The 19919-nt window shown below is 39.3% G+C and overlaps 3 long non-coding RNA genes across 3 annotated transcripts; 1 reads left to right on the top strand and 2 right to left on the bottom strand.

The window, feature by feature from the left end:
• Nucleotides 1-3217: 3217 nt before the first annotated feature.
• Nucleotides 3218-4645, bottom strand: LOC127118849 (uncharacterized). Its single transcript, XR_007802403.1, has 3 exons — nucleotides 4418-4645; nucleotides 4203-4317; nucleotides 3218-4109 (listed from the first exon to the last, which is right to left on the bottom strand). It is a non-coding gene; the product is annotated as an uncharacterized LOC127118849 (long non-coding RNA).
• A 3549-nt stretch (nucleotides 4646-8194) lies between these two features.
• LOC127118848 (uncharacterized) lies at nucleotides 8195-8910 on the bottom strand. The gene is made up of 2 exons (XR_007802402.1): nucleotides 8762-8910; nucleotides 8195-8528 (listed from the first exon to the last, which is right to left on the bottom strand). It is a non-coding gene; the product is annotated as an uncharacterized LOC127118848 (long non-coding RNA).
• A 58-nt stretch (nucleotides 8911-8968) lies between these two features.
• Nucleotides 8969-10970, top strand: LOC127118847 (uncharacterized). Its single transcript, XR_007802401.1, has 6 exons — nucleotides 8969-9118; nucleotides 9406-9513; nucleotides 9662-9837; nucleotides 10049-10221; nucleotides 10312-10619; nucleotides 10721-10970. It is a non-coding gene; the product is annotated as an uncharacterized LOC127118847 (long non-coding RNA).
• The last annotated feature ends 8949 nt before the right edge of the window (nucleotides 10971-19919 follow it).

The raw sequence follows: 19919 nt of genomic DNA, 5'->3' as shown, positions 1-19919 counted from the left end.
GTCTCCCTTCCACAGGCGGGGACAAAATCGGAGGCTCAGACAGATACTCTTTAATACTGTCAAAAACTTTATGGCAATCCTCGGTCCAATCATGAGACTGATCTTTCCTGAGGAGCTTGAATATTTGCGCACATGTGGCAGTCATGTGGGATATGAATCGGGAAATATAATTCAAGCGACCAAGAAAACCTCGGACTTGCTTCTCAGTTTTGGGCGCAGGAATCTCTTGTATTGCTTTGACCTTTGCAGGATCAACCTCAATACCTCTCTCACTGACGATAAAGCCCAATAACTTGCCAGAACGGACTCCAAACGTACACTTGTTGGGATTCAGACGAAGCTTGAACTTCCTCAAACGTTGAAAAATCTTCAACAAGTGCTCTACATGTTCAACTTCCGTTCTTGACTTGGCAATCATATCATCAACATACACCTCAATCTCCTTGTGCATCATATCATGAAATAAGGTAGTCATAGCTCGTTGATATGTGGCTCCGGCGTTCTTCAAACCGACGGGCGTCACTCGATAACATAATGTTCCCCAAGGTGTGATGAATGTTGTCTTCTCCATATCCTCGGGTGCCATCTTAATCTGATTATATCCGGAAAATCCATCCATGAACGAGAATACTTTGAATTTAGATGTATTATCTACCAACATATCAATATGTGGTAGAGGGAAATCATCTTTCGGACTAGCTTTATTCAAGTCCCTATAGTCCACACACATCCGGACTTTTCCATCTTTCTTAGGCACGAGTACAATATTGGCCACCCACTGAGGATATGTAGAAGTCACCAGAAACCCCGCATCAATTTGCTTCTGAACTTCCTCTTTGATCTTCACTGCCATATCGGGATGAGTTCTTCTGAGCTTCTGCTTCACAGGCATGCACTCAGGCTTCAAAGGCAGGAAATGTTGCACGATATTTGTATCTAGACCAGGCATATCTTCATATGACCAGGCAAAGACGTCAACATATTCTCGTAGCAATTCGATCAACCCCTTCTTAACAGATTCTTCCAGGAGTGCCCCAATCTTTACCTCTCGCACACAATCTTCCGACCCCAAGTTGACTGTTTCCAGATTCTCAAGATGCGGCTGAATGATCTTCTCTTCGGGCTTAAGTAGATGGGTGATCTCATTAGGAATCTCTTCAACATCATCTTCCTCTGTCTCAAATACAGGGAACTCAAAATTAGGAGATGGTGTTGGGTAATTATGTTCAATGGGTCTAGAAATCAACTTGCATAATGATTTTGGATATGAAAAGCTTTAGAATTCAAACAAGGCAAATCATTATGCAGATGAAAAGATTGATTTTATTCTATTTTTAGGGTTTTATATGATCACCAATTTCATGCAAAAAAGCGAAAAGTGAAAATAATTGGAAAAACAAACATTTAGCATGAATTTATTGAATGAAAATATCATTGTATTTATGCTGCCAACAATGTCATCACTCCTCCTTTTGGCATGGGAGAAGGGTTTTTAAACAAAGTGATCATTAAGTTGACTTGTGGACAACTGTAGGAATATCCACAGCGACCCAATTGTTGTAGATCCCTCCAGGGATAACAAAATTGCCAGAGTCCTCTGCATCTTCTTCCAAGACAGCAGCAGCTTCTTCCTCCTAACCAGTATGGATAAAACCTCCACTCTTGAACAACCCTTTCTTGTTGAAGAGCCCAGAAGAAAAGCCAATGCCAACCCGGGATTTGTTGTCTTTTAGCTCGATCATTCTTCCTAAACTAGCAGTTGCACCACACTCGATGGCCAACTTTGCATCTTTATAGGAAGCAAATGAAGGAGTTTTCTTCTCAACAGGCTCAGCTATAGATAGAGCTTGGAAAGGAGTTCCAACTTCATCCTCAGCATCTATGTATGAGAAAGAAGATAAATGGCTAACTAGGAGAGCCTTTTCTCCCCCTACCACTACCAGTTTCTTATTCTTCACGAATTTCAGCTTCTGGTGTAGGGTGGATGTCATGGTGCCAGCCTCGTGAATCCATGGTCTGCCTAAGAGAAAGCTGTATGATTGGTGAATGTCCATAACCTGAAAGGTAATTTGGAAATCACTTGGTCCAATCTTGATTGGGAGGTCAACTTCCCCAATCACAATCTTACGCGACCCATCAAAAGCTTTCACAACAACTCCACTCTGCGTCATGGGAGGCCCTTGATATGACAGTTTAGAGAGAGTGGATTTTGGCAATACATTCAAGGATGACCCAGTGTCCACCAGCACATTGGACATGGCGTCGTCTTTACAGTTCATGGAGATGTGTAATGCCAAGTTGTGGTCTCTTCCCTCCTTAGGGAGATCGGAGTCACAGAAACTCAAATTGTTACAAGCAGTAATGTTTGAAACAATGCTATCGAATTGTTCTATTGTGACATCATGATCTACATATGCCACATCCAAAACTTTCTGCAGAGCCTCTCTATGGGGTTCTGAATTCAGAAGCAAAGATAACACAGATATTTTGGATGGCGTTTGTAGAAGCTGATCTACAACATTGTACTCACTTTTCTTGATGAGCCTCAACATCTCATCACAGTCTTCTTTCACATTGCCACTCGGGCCAACAGAAGCAGAAGTTAACAATGTAGAGGAGGGTTTAACAGCAAGTGTCGGATGTCATACCCCAATTTTGCCCGAGCAGTTCAAAAATTTCGGACATGATGCATAAACTCAAAGCTTAAGTATCCTCACTGGATCCAAGCTTCACAACCTCCAATCATGTCTAAATTTATTTGGACAACTTCACAACCTTAAAACCTTCATCATTCATGGTTTGTTCTCATTTGCACTGATGGATTTAAGCATTCACTTGCTCATAATCATAAACTTTTTTTCAAGATAATTTCAATTTTATGTTAATTTAAAAAAACAAAGGTTGGCTTGGTTGTTTATTTGAATCCCAACACTAATCCTAATCATATGGCTGACTTTTTATTATTGGCCATTGAGTTTTCCATGATTACATGATTATTACAGTGCAAGCTTTGGTCACTTAGTAGCATTTCTTTGGTCAATCATAATGGCCTTCATGACCGTGCGACGCAGGCATTTTTGAGGGCCATTTAAGGTCTGAACTTAGAGTTTGGTTATGATAGGAAATATTAGGTCTGCAGGAACATAGAATGTCGTTTGTGGCAGGCCAATGGTTAAAGTTGTCTCAAAAGTAATTAGAAACAGATTAAGAGTTCAAAGAAGAAAAGTTCACATTTCAAAATTAGAATTCTGTTATATCAGACTGTTTACAAATTAACCTTTAATACAGTTACTCAGTCAAGCCATATCATACAATTGTTAAGGTAAATTCATTACAAGAAGTGAAGCAAAATCCTCAGCTGTCTTTTGAACTTAAAATGACAGATTTCAAGAAAACTCCAAGCTTTTATCCAAACTCTATTTGACCATTCGCATCAGACCGACTGGAGTTTGTAAAAACCCTATGACACACAATCTTCATCGACCATGTACTTGTATCCATGACAGCAATCCTGGAATGTTTTCTTTATCAATCCAACCACGGACATTAGGGCCAAACCGGCTTCCTAACAATCCGCATAACTTCAACTCTAACAGAGCTTTGTCTTCATGTCTATTTAGTGGTGTTGTTGAACCTATTGCTAAGGAGCGTCACCCAATATGAATAAATTCAACTCAACATTCCAGCGGAATTTCTGGTATACCATTTGGCAGTAACAGCATGTCATCACATCAGGAAATGAGATTTTGATCCTCCAACCCCTGTGGGATCCCTACAACCAGAACAGCTGGTGCAACTAGTTGTAACTTTTCTTGAGAAGCAGAGACATTTGGGAGGCTCTACGAACACGTTTGCAATGTATGATCCCAGGAAGAACATAGTTAATAAGTATAAAGCCTCATCCAGACCATCATATGCTGTAGAAAACAACCTGGAAAAATCAGGACTCTCGACATCTCAGTTTTGGTCATCACGGACTTGCTGCAAATCCTACATACACACCAGCAAACAAAGCCAAACAACATGAAGCTGCAACTAGAACCATATGCAGAAGAGCAGGCACACCATAAATGAGCCGAGGAACACGCAGGACATAAGTCTTGCAATACCTGAATAATTCCACAGCAGTTTGATCAGAAGTAAAATCATGAAAAAGTGAGAGCAAGGTTATAGTAATAAGCATGTTGTACAGGATTCCATACAGGATAATTAGATCAAGGTCATCGGTTACACCAAGCTAAAATGTCAATGGCACATTGAAGCAGGTCGCAAGAAATCGTAAGCAGCAGTTGGTCCTTAATTCCCAAGCTTCAAATTCTGAAATTACAAGAAAAGAATAAATTATGATCCAGGTGCGAAGAGAGTGAAAAAAAAGAAAAAAAAGAAAATTAAAAGGGCCATACTTGATGCATCTTACTTTGCTTGAAGGAAACCGGTTCACTAGTAGCAAAATAAGCTGTAATCAAGTAGAGACATCGTTGTCGTGCGAACAGGCATAACCAACGATAAGGAACAATTCCATAAACCTGCCAAGATGGAGTTACGGGTCAGAAGGAAAACCACTATGAATTTATAGTAAACAAAGGTATGAGAAATAATCCTAAAACAGGAGTCTAAACTGTGACCAAAACCTGTTACCGACCCAACCAAAGTTTCATGAAAATGTCATAAAGCAACCTGTAGATTTTTTCGAGTGACCGTTTTGGCTCGTTCAGCAGACCATGCCTCTCTCTGCAGCATCATGATTAAATGTAATGACATTGAGTTCCTCTGCAAAACATGGTGTCGACCGTTGACTGTTAACAGCGATTCCGCAGCATGTCCGAAATGATATCCAACATGCGTTAGAGCTATTCCCGGGTTGTGAATCACTCTCTAATCACATTGCCAAACCAACTTACCACCTGCAGGAATTAACAAAACTGTATCAGTTAACAGAACCACCCTGTTAGAAGTCAATGAGACCATCCTGCATTGAGGCAAGAGTAAGTTACAACCAGAATTCCTTCAAAGAACAAAGCAAAGCCTTGCGAAGCTGACGAATGCTAAACATCCACCGTCGTTTTTAAACTTCTCAGATACACACACTCTCATCTCTAAAGTTCAAAACGCGAGCCAGAACATGTCGAAGATATGAGCTGAAAACACATGATAGTTAAAAGATGGGAATCAAGTTTTTACCGCGGTAAAGGAATCATTAGTGGTTAAAGTTTCAGCGGTAAATTGTCATTTCTAAAAAAGCCATGAGTTCTAGAAGATTGAAAGGGTACACTACAGACAAAGAGAAATTTACCTGTGACAATCACCCTGGTCCCCACCAAATCTCTGAGAAAATCCTCTCCTAACGAAATGATCTTGCTAGGATTTTCCAGCTCATGATTGAAGAATCACTCACCTTCGCTCTATATAAGGAGCATGCAATCACTGAAAAAACGAGGAAGAAATATACCGTTACCCTGCCGAAATCCCACTTCAACCATACCCCATCTGTCCAAACCCTCCGATCTACTTTCCCACACACAGAGCCATCACCATCTCCTTTTTCTTCTTCAATCGACCATCAACCACTCACCACCGCTAACGACACAACCCCTCATAAACATTCCGCCGTCACTACCCCATCACCTTCACAATCTCCAACCCGCCGTGAGACTCCCAAAAACTCCCAAACGAAAATGCTTTCCGCTCATCAATAATAACTCCTTGCTTATTGGCATTTGCGACCGCAATCCTCTCCGACAACGAAGCACGATTGCAACTCGATTTGGCGGCGCCCAACTCCGACCTACAGTTTCAAAACGAGTTGATTTGGTAATATTTCGATTTGGGTATTAAGTTTCTGTTGTGGCGATACGTTTCGCCCCAAGTGAGGTTGTGTTTTGAAGTTATGATTTTTGTTTTCCTTTATTGTTTCCAGTTCTCACATGTGAATAGTCATTGTGATGCATTATTTATTTTCTGGCTGTGTAGATCGATTTTCGTCCCTGTTCATTCGTTGGTTATTTAGAAAATATCGCAAGTGAATTCTTTTTAATGACTGGAAGGTTATTAACTTTGTTCTACTCTCATGATTTCATACAACATGTCCATCTGTCACAGTGGAATTGGTAAGGACAAATTCAAGAATAGGGTGGAGAAGAGGCGTTGGCTTCTTTATTTATTTCTTTTTTTTCCATAAATTAATCTATCTTAATTTCCTATTAACGGGGTGGCATGATAATTTTAAAAAATTTATTATCTAGATTAATTAAATTATGATACAGGGATTTAGGATTATTAGTCTGAAAAGTGGTAAATCTAAAGTCTATTTTAGTTTTCCTTTCCATATCCTATTTTCACCCTATTTGTTCTAATAAATTTGTAAATATTATAATAATATTTTGGTTGTTACCTTTTTACCATTGCGTTGAATCGAGATTGTAATTCGCGGATTCGGCCATTTCATGCCGACAGGTCGCTAAAGTTTCAATATATTAATAGAGCATTTCACCGCATTATGGTCTTGCGTTTGGTATGAATCATGTTGTCAATTCGCACAAACCGGTTTGAGCATACCAATTCAATTTTACCATCAATAAAGAACCTTTTTCAGACTAAAATGTTCCCGTTGAGTACAACGGACGTGAGGGGTGCTAAGACCTTCCCCTTGCGTAATCGACTCCCGAACCCGAATATGGTTGCGACGACCATTATTCTTTTTCCTAAAGGTTTTCTCGATATTTTCCTATTCCTTCATTGGAATAAATAAAGTTCGGTGGCGACTCTGTTCGAACAACAATTTTTCGGCGTTCCATCGCGAGGGATCGCATTATCATCATTTTTAAGGAAATCAGAGCATTCGTAGTTCGGGCTACTACGAATATTTGGTGTGTTTTGTTTGGATGAACGACTGTGTAGGTCGGCGTTCTAAAGGCTAAACGCTAGCTTGTCTACTCTCGGTGGAGGCTCTAGCACTGGTTTGTTGTACGCATTAGAAAGGAGTTACAGTGTTCTTTTGAGAAAGGGTTTTGGTCACGCGGGGGTGACGAGTTGAATTGATGTGTTTGGGTGTTTGATTTGGGTTGTTTCAATCGCACGGCGGCGAGAAGGTAGTTTGATTTGTTAGAGATGTTTTTTTTTTAAGAACGACGAAAGATTGAGCAATATGGTGTACATCAATCGTCCAATTCTTTCGAGGAATAATAAGGCGAACGCCTTCTACCCCTTTTTTGTTCGAATTATTTTTGAAAGTTTGTTTGCGGATGTTGAATACGCACGGTAGTGAGGCGTATGCCTCCTACTTTCTTATTCAGAGAATAATGAGGCGTGCGCCACTTATTCCCTTATCCAAGTTTATTTAGCGTGTTTTAGTCGTAAGTCGATAATTTGTGCAATATGGCGTACGCCAATTATTCAAATAATCGAGAGATGGCGAGGCAAATGCCTCCCATCTTTTATCATCAGAAGTTTAAATTGTAAAAGATATGTTTGGATGTTGCATTTGATTTGCGAAGATAGTTTGAATTTTGGATTGGTAGGTTTGGATTTCTCGATGATTTGAGCAATGTGGCGTACACCAATTATTCAAATAATCAAGGAATGGTGAGGCGTACGCCTTCCATTCTCTATTGAAGTTTAAGTTGTTTGTTTTTGCGAAATTGTGTTTGATGTAAAAGATGATTTGAGTTTATTCGATTGTGGTTTTGATTTAATGACGAAGATTCGAGCAATGTGGCAAACGCCAATTATTCGAATAATCGAAAGATAATGAGGCGTACGCCTCCTATCCTTTTATTATCGGGAATTTAGAATTATATTTATTTGGAAGAATGATTTGTATTTTCAAGAGTTTGAAGGTTTTAATTGAATGACGAAAATCCGAGCAATATGGTGTACGCCAATTATTCGAATAGTCGAGAGATAGTGAAGCGGAGGCTTACTATTCTCCTTTTCATTCAAAATTAATTGAAATATTTTTAGAAAGTATATTAATTAAATATTGAATTTTATAAACATATGAAATAAGAAATTAATTGAACTAAATAGACAAGGTGTATGGGGAGTAAATAAGGGGTAAAGCCCCAACATATGTCAAAAATTCGTAATGGGCCCTAAGCCCATGATTTCCAACACCAAAACAAACAATCAGCTAGCAAAATAAATTAATCAAAAAAAAAGGAAACGGGCCTTAAGCCCATCTCACCAACCCGTTAAGTAACATACGAAAATAATTAATTATTCATTAACAATTATATCCCTAATTCTATCATTAACAACAATAAACTATTTTTTAAGTGTGTTCAATACTCATAAACAACACACAAAGATATCAATTTCCATTCTCTTCTCTGCATCTTCTCTCTTCTTAATTCTTCTTCAAAACCCAAACCTAATCGCCTTCTTCTAAAACAGAAAATGAACTCGAGTCTCACATAAAAAAACCCCTAAAAAAATCTGGAATCAAAGATGAACATGCAGTGTTCATCATTTGGGATCTCGGTAGATCCTAGCAAAACTCGTCTCCGATTCCAACAACATGAAATGAAAACCTTATAACAGAGTAAACAATATAAACAATTTCAAACCAAAATCAGCAACATTCCTCATGGATCTACCATAATCTATACTTAAATCAGAACAATTCATGAATAAACAACAAAATCGTCAAATCATATACGCAATCAGTGACTACATGGTGATATAATGCCTTGGAAGGTTGAACAAAGGGTGAAAGACGTCACCGGAACCTTCCGACTCCGGCAAGACTCCGATGAGCGTTTACCTCAAGTAAGTGTCTTTCTTTGTGTGCGAGCTCTTCTCTTATTTCCGCTTAGTTTTCGGCCTTTCCTTCTTCTTACTTTCGTGTTTGGTTTGTCAGGGTTTAGCTCGGTCTGCTCAAAGTTCTGGTGATGAACTTTGAGTATCCCTTTGGTATCTTTGAGCTTTGGTGTGTAGGTTGAGATGCGATTTCAGCAGAGTGGCGGTGCAAATTTTTTCTCTCCTTTTCAATGATTCAACGCATCCTTTTATAGGAGAAATCTGTGGTCCCTCTGAGTATGAGCTGGCTCAGATTGATTGCATAATCAGTCGGTTAGAATCGGATCATTCCCAGATTTGGTGGGGACCAAATTCGTGACGGGTAAGAATCTCTCTTTCTCTGTAGTGTAATCTCAAATCCTTCTAGAACATGTGGTCCCATAGGAGAAAATCTCACTGCTTGTTGTCACGTTATGTTTGTTGCCTGCGTTTGGGACTAAATCTTCTTATTTCCACTTGATATGTGAATTTCTTTAAGAAAACAAACTGATTTGTGATGTTAAATTTCTCTGTCTGATACTTGTGTAATGATGCCAATACTCTCCTTGTTTCAACATTTCACCATTGCAATCGGCTCTAACATCAATTGGTTGAATCACTCTTGTGCAGGTCATTTTTATGAGCCATTATTTTGTTGGTCTGCAAGTTCACAGTTAATCGAGATAACATGAATTATGGCGGCATGAATGGTTGTGGACCAAGGGCATCACTTAACATGTATGGATTGAGTTGTCCTGTTAGTTTGAATCCTGCTGAGAGAGGCGCCATTACTTTAATGTTTGATGATGACGCTTGTTGTGTTTGAATTTAGATTATGGCTTGAGTGATAAGTAAACTGAACTTCTCTGGTTTTTTAATGTTTCAGGATGTTTGGATAATTGAGTATTTCCTCAGCCAATCTGCAGCAATTGCATCATCGGACTTATGTCCTATACATCATTATGTTGGTATGTACTTGGATTGAAACTGCAGTGGGTCTGTTACAATGATTTCAAGCAATGTCCTCCATGTTGCATGCCTCCGGTGGCTAATTCATAATAGGTACCACATTAATCCTGAACTTGGCACTTTCACGCTTTTGATGTTCTTACAGATTGTGTCATACCTTAACTTTGTGATTCTATTTGTATTGTTTATGGCTCAGAATGCATAGCAGCTAGGATCTCATATTTACGCATCACGACATATTCATTCCATACTTACTAAAATCTTGCTCATGATTTGCTTTGGTGTGAATTTTGTCTGGTTGCAGCACATTGGCTTGGAAACGCAATCCTCCTTTCGGCTTATCAGAAATCAGTGAAGCTGACTTTGAGAGATGAATTGCACCTTGTGTACTTGGGAGTATTGCCGACCACGATGCGATTCATTATCCAGGAGAGCGGGAAATTATGCAGCAATCAGCATCCACATGTGTTTCATCAGGTGCAGGTTTTGACTTCTCTAAATATTTTCCATTATGAATACGAAATCCTGTCAAGCACAATATTCATGACTGCCTGTCATATGCTGCAGACCACCATTGAGAGCTAGCCCTGGCATAGCAGCGATTCATCCGTCATCAGGTTTACCGAGGGTATCACTCTTTGTTCGTATGTTCTACATTGCTCGACAACGAATCCATGTCTAAGACCTTCTTTTTAAGCACATCTGTGAGACCATACATAAGGCTATTTGCATCCCTTATCTCCGTCAAACTTAGTGTACATATGCTTGGAAGTACGAAGCCAACGGTCGTGTATGCGAAGGATCAAATACATCGGCCAACTATTCAGATCTTCCTTTTTCTGAGAAAACATCTCCTTGGAACGCACCAGTTCCTGGTATGAAAGCTTTTAGAATAATTTATGTCTTTCTTGTATAAGTTTCATAACCTCTTTTGGGATGATTTTTACCATCTGTTTCCCTTTTTTGAACTCTGCAGGTTTCACTCATGATACCAAGTTTACTGCTTCTGGAAGTGTTTTGGTGAAGAGAGTGCATGGAGTTGTCGTGGTCAACTGTCATGATGTCTTAAGCTTATATACTTTTTATTGTAATGTCATCAAGTCTTTAGATCATAGGCCATGACTGTGTGTAAATCATGAGCTCTACCAATATAATTGTAAACTATGCCCCTTACAAAAAAAAATCTCAGAAGGATCGTGCCCATATGGAAAAAGAATGGTTTTGTACATCTAAGTTTATATTCTTTGATCAAAAGTAACATTATTATGAAGTCCATAGAAAACTGTTTCATTTTCTTTTTTATAGGAATTAAAAGACATTGAATCTAAATCCTCAGGAAATTTTCTCAAATCAGGACCAGGAAATGCAAATCCTAGGCCATCCGTTAAATAGCTCTTTTGACGTGGCCCAAGATGAGTAGGAAAAAATGCTCATTCAATAAGAATGCTCGCCATGAGACGTGATGGACCATAATAATGCACCAATCTTGTAGGTCGGCCAAAAGGACTTGTCGATATGAATCAATTTGTACTTATGAACCAAATGATGCTTTTTATAATCTTGAATTAATGAGACGCGAGCCTTCGAGGCAACTTATGCATGGAGTAGATGATGTCATGGACTACTATAATATGCATCATGCTTAATGAATGAATAACAATAATATGCATCTTAATCCAGTGATCCACTTAATCATTAAGCACGGGTAGAATGAACTTCTTAAAAGATCTTGATGCATTATGAACTTCCAAAGGTAATATGGTCTTAAATCCATCTGTGAAAATGAGAACAAACCATGAATGATGAAGGTTTTAAGGTTGTGATGTTGTCCAATGAAATTAAGACATGATTGGGGGTTGTGACGCTTGGATCCAGTGAGGATACTTAAGCTTTGAGTTTATGCATCATGTCCAAAAGTTTTGAACTGCCCAGACAAAATTGGGGTATGACAGATGCCCCTATTTAATTAACTTTAACCAGAAGGTAAGAATGACAATGGTCTTCATACATTCATGGTGGAAGGTAATTAAATACGAAAAGACCCGAATTTTGTCATTTGAAATGCAATGGAATGGATGCAGAAAGAAAATGCAACAAAATCTACAGCACCAAGGTAATAGGGGTAGAATGCCAAACCAATGCCAACCCTCGAGTCAACATTCAAATCTTGCACATGTTGTTATTGTTGTAAAGACAAAACTGAACAGGTTTTCTAGCATCAAAAGGATGACAGTAGAGTTGTTATCACCAAAAGGATGATGGATAAACCACTTTCAAAAGTAGTCATCACCAAAAGGATAATGGTTATTCTGATAAAGCTTCCCATTATCGAGAGTATAATATCAAGGCTATCACCAAAAGGATGACCAATTAACTTGTTAACTTCAAAGATCACTGTCACCAAAAGGATGAAGGTAAGATTCAACAACGAAACTTGTTATCACCAAAAGGATGATAATAAGTCAAATAACTTCAATGATCACCATCACCAAAAGGATGAAGGTATAGTTACACAACAAACTTGTTACCACCAAAAGGATGATAATAAGTCGAAACTCAATGATCACCATCACCAAAAGGATGAAGGTAAGATACAAGATAAAACTTGTTACCACCAAAAGGATGATAATAAGTCACACAACTCAAAGGATCCCCATCACCAAAAGGATGATAGTAAGATCAAAACAAAACCTCGTTATCACCAAAAGGATGATAATAAGCACAATCACCATCACCAAAAGGATGAAGGTATAATTAAAAGACAAAACTTGTTATCGCCAAAAGGACGATAATAAGTCGACAATCACCATCACCAAAAGGATGAAGGTAAGGTCAAACGACAAAACTTGTTACCACCAAAAGGATGATAATAAGGACACGACGCAATTGATCACCATCACCAAAAGGATGAAGGTAAGATCAACACAACAACTTTTTATCACCAAAAGGATGATAATAAGTCAACAATCACCATCACCAAAAGGATGAAGGTATAGTTAAAAGACAAAACTTGTTACCACCAAAAAGGATGATAATAAGCACGCAACTCAATTGATCACCATCACCAAAAGGATGAAGGTAAGATCAACAACAGAACTTGTTACCACCAAAAGGATGATAATAAGTCAATAGTCACCATCACCAAAAGGATGAAGGTACTACAAACAACAGAACTCATTATCACCAAAAGGATGATAATGAATCCACAATCACCATCACCAAAAGGATGAAGGTGAGATCATAACTTCAAAACTTGTTACCACCAAAAGGATGATAATAAGTCATAATAACTTCAAATATTGCTAACACCAAAAGGATGACAGTGGGGTTGGTCTTTCCAAATGTCACCATCACCAAAAGGATGATAGCTTAAACCAAACTCCGTAATCTCTATCACCAAAAGGATGATATTTAGATTGAACTGGACGTCATCACCAACAGGATAATGATTGAACCAAAATGACAAGGATCCTTATCACCACAAGGATCGCCGACACCAAAAGGATGACAGTGGGCTGTAATAACTGTAGAGGTCACCATTCACCAAAAGGATGAAGGTTGAACCAAAACTCCAAGGATCTTCGACACCAAAAGGATGACAGTAAGATCACAAATGTCAAGGATTTACCATTACCAAAAGGATAACAATGATCGTAAACAGGGTGATGATTAATATTATTCCTCAATGGACTTTCACCAAAAGGATGATAGTGAGAAAAATATTGGAAGAATGTGGCTACTGACAAGGTTCAGTAAACCTGATTTGTTGGGTAGTATTGGAACATTATTGGGTAAGACTTGCTCGGGGTATCAACAACAAAAGGTTGCAGAACAAATATTCTCTGGGGAGATGTAGTTTCTGTCAACAAAAGGTTACAGGAAACGACTTGTTGAGGGACGCTCAACGCAAAACAAGGTAAGTGTTTGGAGAAACATTGTTTGACTTAGCTGAGGATAATATCTCATCAACAAAAGGTTGAAGGATGTAGCTCAATAGGGAACGCCCAATTGGTAGGGTAAGAACTCACTTAGAGGAAAACAATGACTCAACTGAGGGTTGGCCTGGATGCCTACGACTAAACCTTGGATTTTGATTCGTGCTATATGCATAAATGACATGTATGTGTTATGTATGAGGTGATGCATGTGATGCATGTTTAAATGCAAAGGATTATTGGCTTGTTTAGGATTGGCCCCCCTTTTCAAACGCAATGTGTTTTTTGGAAACTAGTGTTGGTTGTATTTGTTTTTATGTGGGTGCCAGCAAGGTGGGCTTTGGGTATTCTGGTAATTGTCAATGTGGATTGAGCTATTGATTGGTGAAAGGATCTGACTTCCCGACACTCGGTAGTTGATGATGTGATGAACCCGCAATAGGTGTGGATATGCTTGGTTCCCCAAGTTTGATTTCTTGCTGATATATTGTGTATTTGTCTTTGAGAAGATCTCGATTTCTTCTTCTGAAGCATTTGGCCAGCCTGTGACTGAGCATAGCGACGTGATCAACGCATGTTGGTTTTGCTTTTGACGGGCCCTAAGGTTTCTTGTCAAGATGTGACATTGTACTGGTATGAACTTTCGACATTTGGGTGGTGAATTCAAGCAATTACTAGTGTTTGACGCAATCGGCTTGATTGCCTTGAAGATATGAAGGGAACTTGCCCCTTGCAACTTATCTTGCCCCTGACTGTAGGGTGTAGCACCTCAAATTTGCACCTATCATTGTACATACATTTTCACATTAGGTCATAGCATATCATGGTTCATTGCATAGCATTGCATTGCCTCTTTTGCCTCAAGTGCAAGCCAATCAAGAAATTAGGTCAAACTGGTCAGGAGATCAGTCAGTCAAGCAAGCAAGTGCATTTTTCATTGAGCCAAGGCCCTAGGGTTGGTCCAACATGTTCACATGACTTGGGGATCCATTTGAAGTGTTTAGGTCAAGAATTGGATGTTCAGAAGTCATCAGTCAATGCACAATCAGTCAGAAACCCTAAAAGTCAATTGTTGGTCAACTGTTCATTTAATCAGTGATTTGATGATGGAAATTGGTTTGAGAGGTCTCATTCATGTCCATATAGTCCTCATGTATCATGTCAAACACCATCATGGAAGAATTTGAAGCCAGATCAGAAATTTCCAAAAATGGAAACTGGACCTGTAACTGAAACTTACCAAAAATGGAAAGTCTTGATCCTCAAACTTACATCATGATACAGGCTTCAAATGAATTTTTGCCCAGCATGAAAGTTGAAGATCTTGTTCTCCCATTTCCAAAAAGTCCAAGAACACTCAATTCCCATGTATGGTTGGCAAGTTATGATCAAATCATTTTCAAAAATTCTTGAACTTCAAAAGGCCATATCTCTCAAACCATTTGGCCAATTTGGGTGGGGTTTTTTCCTACAAACCACATTTGATCCCCTCTTTCCAAAAATGTAACTTTCATGCACCAAAACATCACCATGCAAAATGGCATTTTTGAACTTGCCTTAATTAATTTCAAGTGGGTTGAATTTTGACTTTTCAAAATAATCATTTCTAAACCATTTGGCCAATTGAAATAGTTCAGAAATCAAGTTTTGGTCATGTTACCAAGTCCTTTTTGTGCAGTACATGTTGCCATCCCCTAGTTGCTTGAAAATTGGAAGAAAAGTACATGTTTCAACAACTACTCCACATTTTCATGAACCATGTTGGGCATTCCACAAGCAACCACAAAACAGCAGTTTTATACATCATTTTCTGTCAATTAAGAACACTAGTGGCAGCCATAACACAACAGAAATCCACTCATTCTAAAAAACCTCATCTTTTGCATTTTTCCAAAAATCTTCAAAAAAACTTCCAAAGAGCTAAGCCGTGCCTTGCTTGAAACAACATCCAAGCAACATGGTGAACCTTTTTTAAACTCCATTCTTCAACTGTAAGAGCTCTTGGTGGACTGTTCTTTCCAAGCTCCATTAATGGCAAAGTGAGATTGAAACCAAACCAAGCTGTTTCAAGGCAAACCATCTTCATCATTCATCATTGCAAGCTTGGAGCTTCATCTGTTTTAGGCCAACAACATCAAAAAACCTCTAAATCACGACTGCCCTTCAATCTTGGTAAGTTTTTGATCTTCACTATTCTTAAAACTATGCCATGCCTTGGATAGAGCTTGCCTTGCTGATTATTCTGCTCCTTAAATCGAAAAAAACCATTGAGAAATGAGAGAGAACGAGGGTTTTAAAGTTTGTTGTTCATGATTAATTTTGTTCGATTAATGCTTAATATGTTGTTGTTGGATGATTTGATTGCTGTTTGTTGATGCCTAATGATGGATATACATGATGGCATGCCTGATTTTTCGTTTCTGGAATGTTTTCATTTTGCTGGGAAATCGTTCATGAGGATTGGGATTTGTTCATGCTCGCTGCACATTACCTGCGGATTTATCTGCGACCTTCATAACGCTGCACATTACCTGCGGATTTATCCGCGACCTTCATAGCCTATCTGCGCTTTTTCCTACGGATTCTGGGTTAGGGTTTCACGCGCATGGCTTTACTGTTCCAATCCCTCACAGCCAATCAGATTATTTCGTTTTCTGGCCCTAAACGACTGCGTTCCATTTAGTGACCCTGGTATTTACAAAAATGCCATTCGTGGCATGTGACACATTGATTTAAGTTGTTTCTTTTCCATTTTAATTTCATTTGATCACCAATCTTCCAAAAATCATTGTGCATCCAATTTTAATCCAAATTTCATGGGATTTTTTGCATCATGTTCATCACAATCTCTAGTTTTTTATCATAATTTTTCCAGAATTTTGTGATCAATGGATTTTAATTGGTATTAGGGTTTGTGACATGTATGCATATTTTGTACACTTTGCCAAAACATTTGTGAAATGGTGATACTTTATCCAATGGCTCCCAAATTTTTTGTGCTTAAACTAGACACACTCATGGTGATTTTGATGTAGAGTTTGTGAATTTATCATTGCTGGTTTGTGAGATATGATTTTTTGAATTAGGGTGTGACAATTTGTGTCACACCATTGATGTCCAACTTGATGATTTTTGATACCATGCTTCTTGACCTCCAATTGATCTGATTTTTTGCATGAACCTACTATTGTATGTCTAGTTTACATGTGAATTTTCTTGGAGTTATTTGTGGCATTTCCTAATTGTTTGAGATTTTCTCCCCTGTTTAGTCATATGTTGACTTTTTGTGACACTTGTTCCCATTTCATTTGTGAAATTCTCATACTTTATTAGATGGACATGAAATTTTACATGAGATAACTAGACATCCTAATCTTTGCCATGGTTTTAGTCCCATTCATTTATCATACACCATCTCTGACTTATGATTTTTCTAAGTTGATGCATGTTTGGTTAACTTCTTTGAGCATGTTCAAAATTGTCTTGCCTTTTTGATTTTCATTGACTGCCTTCCACTTGTCCAAATGAGATGAAATTTGACATGCTTACCATGCTGTGGGTTGTGATTGATCATGATTTATTTGGTGATTTTTGGAAATGTTTAAGATTGCTTTTGAGTTAAGTCTTGCTGTTGACTTCTATGAGCTTCTAAATGCCATGCCTTGACCTAAATTGTTCATGAAATGATGATGATGCATGATATGAATGTGAACCCAATTGGTTGTGTTTCTTAAATGTTTGAACTTGATTTTGATTGGGTATTGTTTGCTGTTTTGACTTTTTTCATTCATTTTTGACCCTAGGCTTGTACTAGTGGTCCTGCTACTCACCTTTGAGCTCGTGTTTTCAGGTTGACCAACAAATGACCAATGAGACCAATTCTTTTTGATTGAGCTTGCTTAAATATCATTGTCTAACTTGTTTGTTTTGTAGGTGGCTTGGCTCACATGCCTTGAGCCTTGTGCCTTGCACATTCACTTGCTTGTGTTGACTGGTTGATGTCTGTTTCTCTTTGCTTTGTTTTGAAGTTGCATACTAATGTCTGCTTGACTGTTTCAGGTGCTTTTAGTTGCTCAGTTCCTTGTGAACTTTTGCTTTGCTTTGCTTGTATAAGCAATTTGCATTGAGGTATACTTCTAATCTTCATGTAGTCTGGAAGACCTGGCCTGTTACTTGGCCAGGCAACTGTCTGAAGTCCTCCTTAAGAGGCAATGTTTGTGACTGTTTACTTTTGTCCTTGCATAGAGTCAAAGACCTCCTAAGTGAAGAGGCAATTGGCAGAACCCAAGGGATATGCAACCTATCCCCTGCTATTCAGTGTGTCATCTGCTTTGCTCACACCACTGTGTTGATGCATTGTAGATACAAACCCAAGATCTTGTACAATTGTACAGTTGAGTCAGTTTCAAATGTGTAGAAGGGTTCCCACTTTCTGAACCCACACATTCTTGTCTTAAGCTCTCCCAGGTCAGGGATAAGAGCTGTGAAGTCTTATCTTCACTCACCTTTCATCTGCTTCACCTTAGTCTCTCAATGGCAAGGTTAAGAGCAACATTCACCCAGTTCCAGAGGTTTGTTTGTTGAGGTTGATATGACCCCTCGACTAAAACCTAACCCTTGTTTGAGCCACTTGCTTGTGTATAGTGTGTGCTATCTGTGCTTGTATGTTTGTTTGACTTGCTTCCTGTGCAAGTTAGGTTTGTTTGACTTGCTTCCTGTGCAAGTTAGGTTTGTTTGACTTGCTTCCTGTGCAAGTTAGGTTTGTTTGACTTGCTTCCTGTGCAAGTTAGGATTGTTTGACTTGCTTCCTGTGCAAGTTAGGATTGTTTGGCTTGCTTCCTGTGCAAGTTAGCAAGAAACCTTAACTTAGGGTTGATTTTGCATGACAACATCTAGGCTCGAGTCGTAGTCTCCCTAGTTGTGTCTCCCTCTGTTATCTGGTTAGGCTAGTCCTTTATCCCTCTGTAGGGGAACTACATCGCCCTGATCTTCACACCAGATGAAGTATGTAGGCAGGAGATTGAGCTGATCTCTCCGGGCGCCCTCTTTCTTTTTTGTGTGTGTTGTCTGACAGTTGCTAGGCTCGAGTGCCTGACTCCTTAGCAACTTGTTGTCTGTTTGTTTGAGTGTGTGCTTGACAATTATAGGCTCGAGTCCCCGACTCCCTATCAATTTGCTGTGTTGTTGTGTGCTTGGAAGCTGATGTAAGTCCATCAAGTGGCAGTTAAGTTCCAGTGTGCGTATGTTTGGTTCGGATGCTGATGTAAGTCCAGTGATTGGCATTCGGGCTCCACGTTTGCCTTCTTGTGTGTGATTTGGTTCGGATGCTGATGTAAGTCCAGTGATTGGCAGTCGGGCTCCACGTTTGCCTGTGTGTGCTTTGTTTGTGTCTGTGTGCGTGTCAGCCGAGCTACGAATGCTCTGATTCTTCTCTCGTCCGAGAAGATGCGTATGCATAAGGTGCGATACCTTAGCGAGCATGTGTCGTTTCCCCAGTCCGAACTACTTCGACTCTGATGTCTATGCCTGATAGACTAAGTAGGCCCAGGATGCGACATCCTGCCGAGTCAGTTTCAGTCAGTTTCTTTTGTCTCTTTCAGCCAGTGTGTGTGTGTGTGAGCAGTATTCTTAGCAACCAATATTCCTTCCTAGTGTGCGTGGATCCCGTAGAGTACTACGGATGCGTAGGGGTGCTAATACCTTCCCTTCGCATAACCGACTCCCGAACCCATTCTCTTTGGTCGCGAGACCATGTTCTTTCCTAGGTTTACTTCGAGCGTTTCCTTTCCCTCTTTTGGGATAAATAACGCACGGTGGCGGCTCTGTTGTTCTTGTTTTCCCGCCGGTTTTTCGCGTGATGCGACAGCTGGCGACTCCACTGGGGACTCTAGAGAAGTTGACCTCTTGCTGGTCCATCTTCCCTAAGCGAGTCTCTCCTAGCGCTCTCTAGGTTAGGGTTTGGTTGCTTTGTGCTGTGTTCATTTATTGCATTCATTATTTACTGTTTGCATTCATTGTCTATTGTTTGCATTTATGTTTGTAATTATGTTTGCATTCGTATTCATCTGTTCACCTGGCTGGTTGTCTGTTTCTCTCTGAAGGGTGGGAGTTACATGAGGTAAAAGGCCCAATACCCAGGCCATGAGTGAAATCTAGGATACTTAGGAATAGAGTGATTCATGGGAAGCGGGTGGTATTGCGCCACTTAGCGGAACATTGATATCACGAGCAGTTCAGACC

The sequence above is a fragment of the Lathyrus oleraceus genome, chromosome 2 (genome assembly GCF_024323335.1).
Source record: "Lathyrus oleraceus cultivar Zhongwan6 chromosome 2, CAAS_Psat_ZW6_1.0, whole genome shotgun sequence".
Lineage (NCBI taxonomy): Eukaryota > Viridiplantae > Streptophyta > Magnoliopsida > Fabales > Fabaceae > Lathyrus > Lathyrus oleraceus.
The sequence above is the reverse complement of the archived record's forward strand: the minus strand, read 5'-3'. Positions and strand labels throughout refer to the sequence as shown.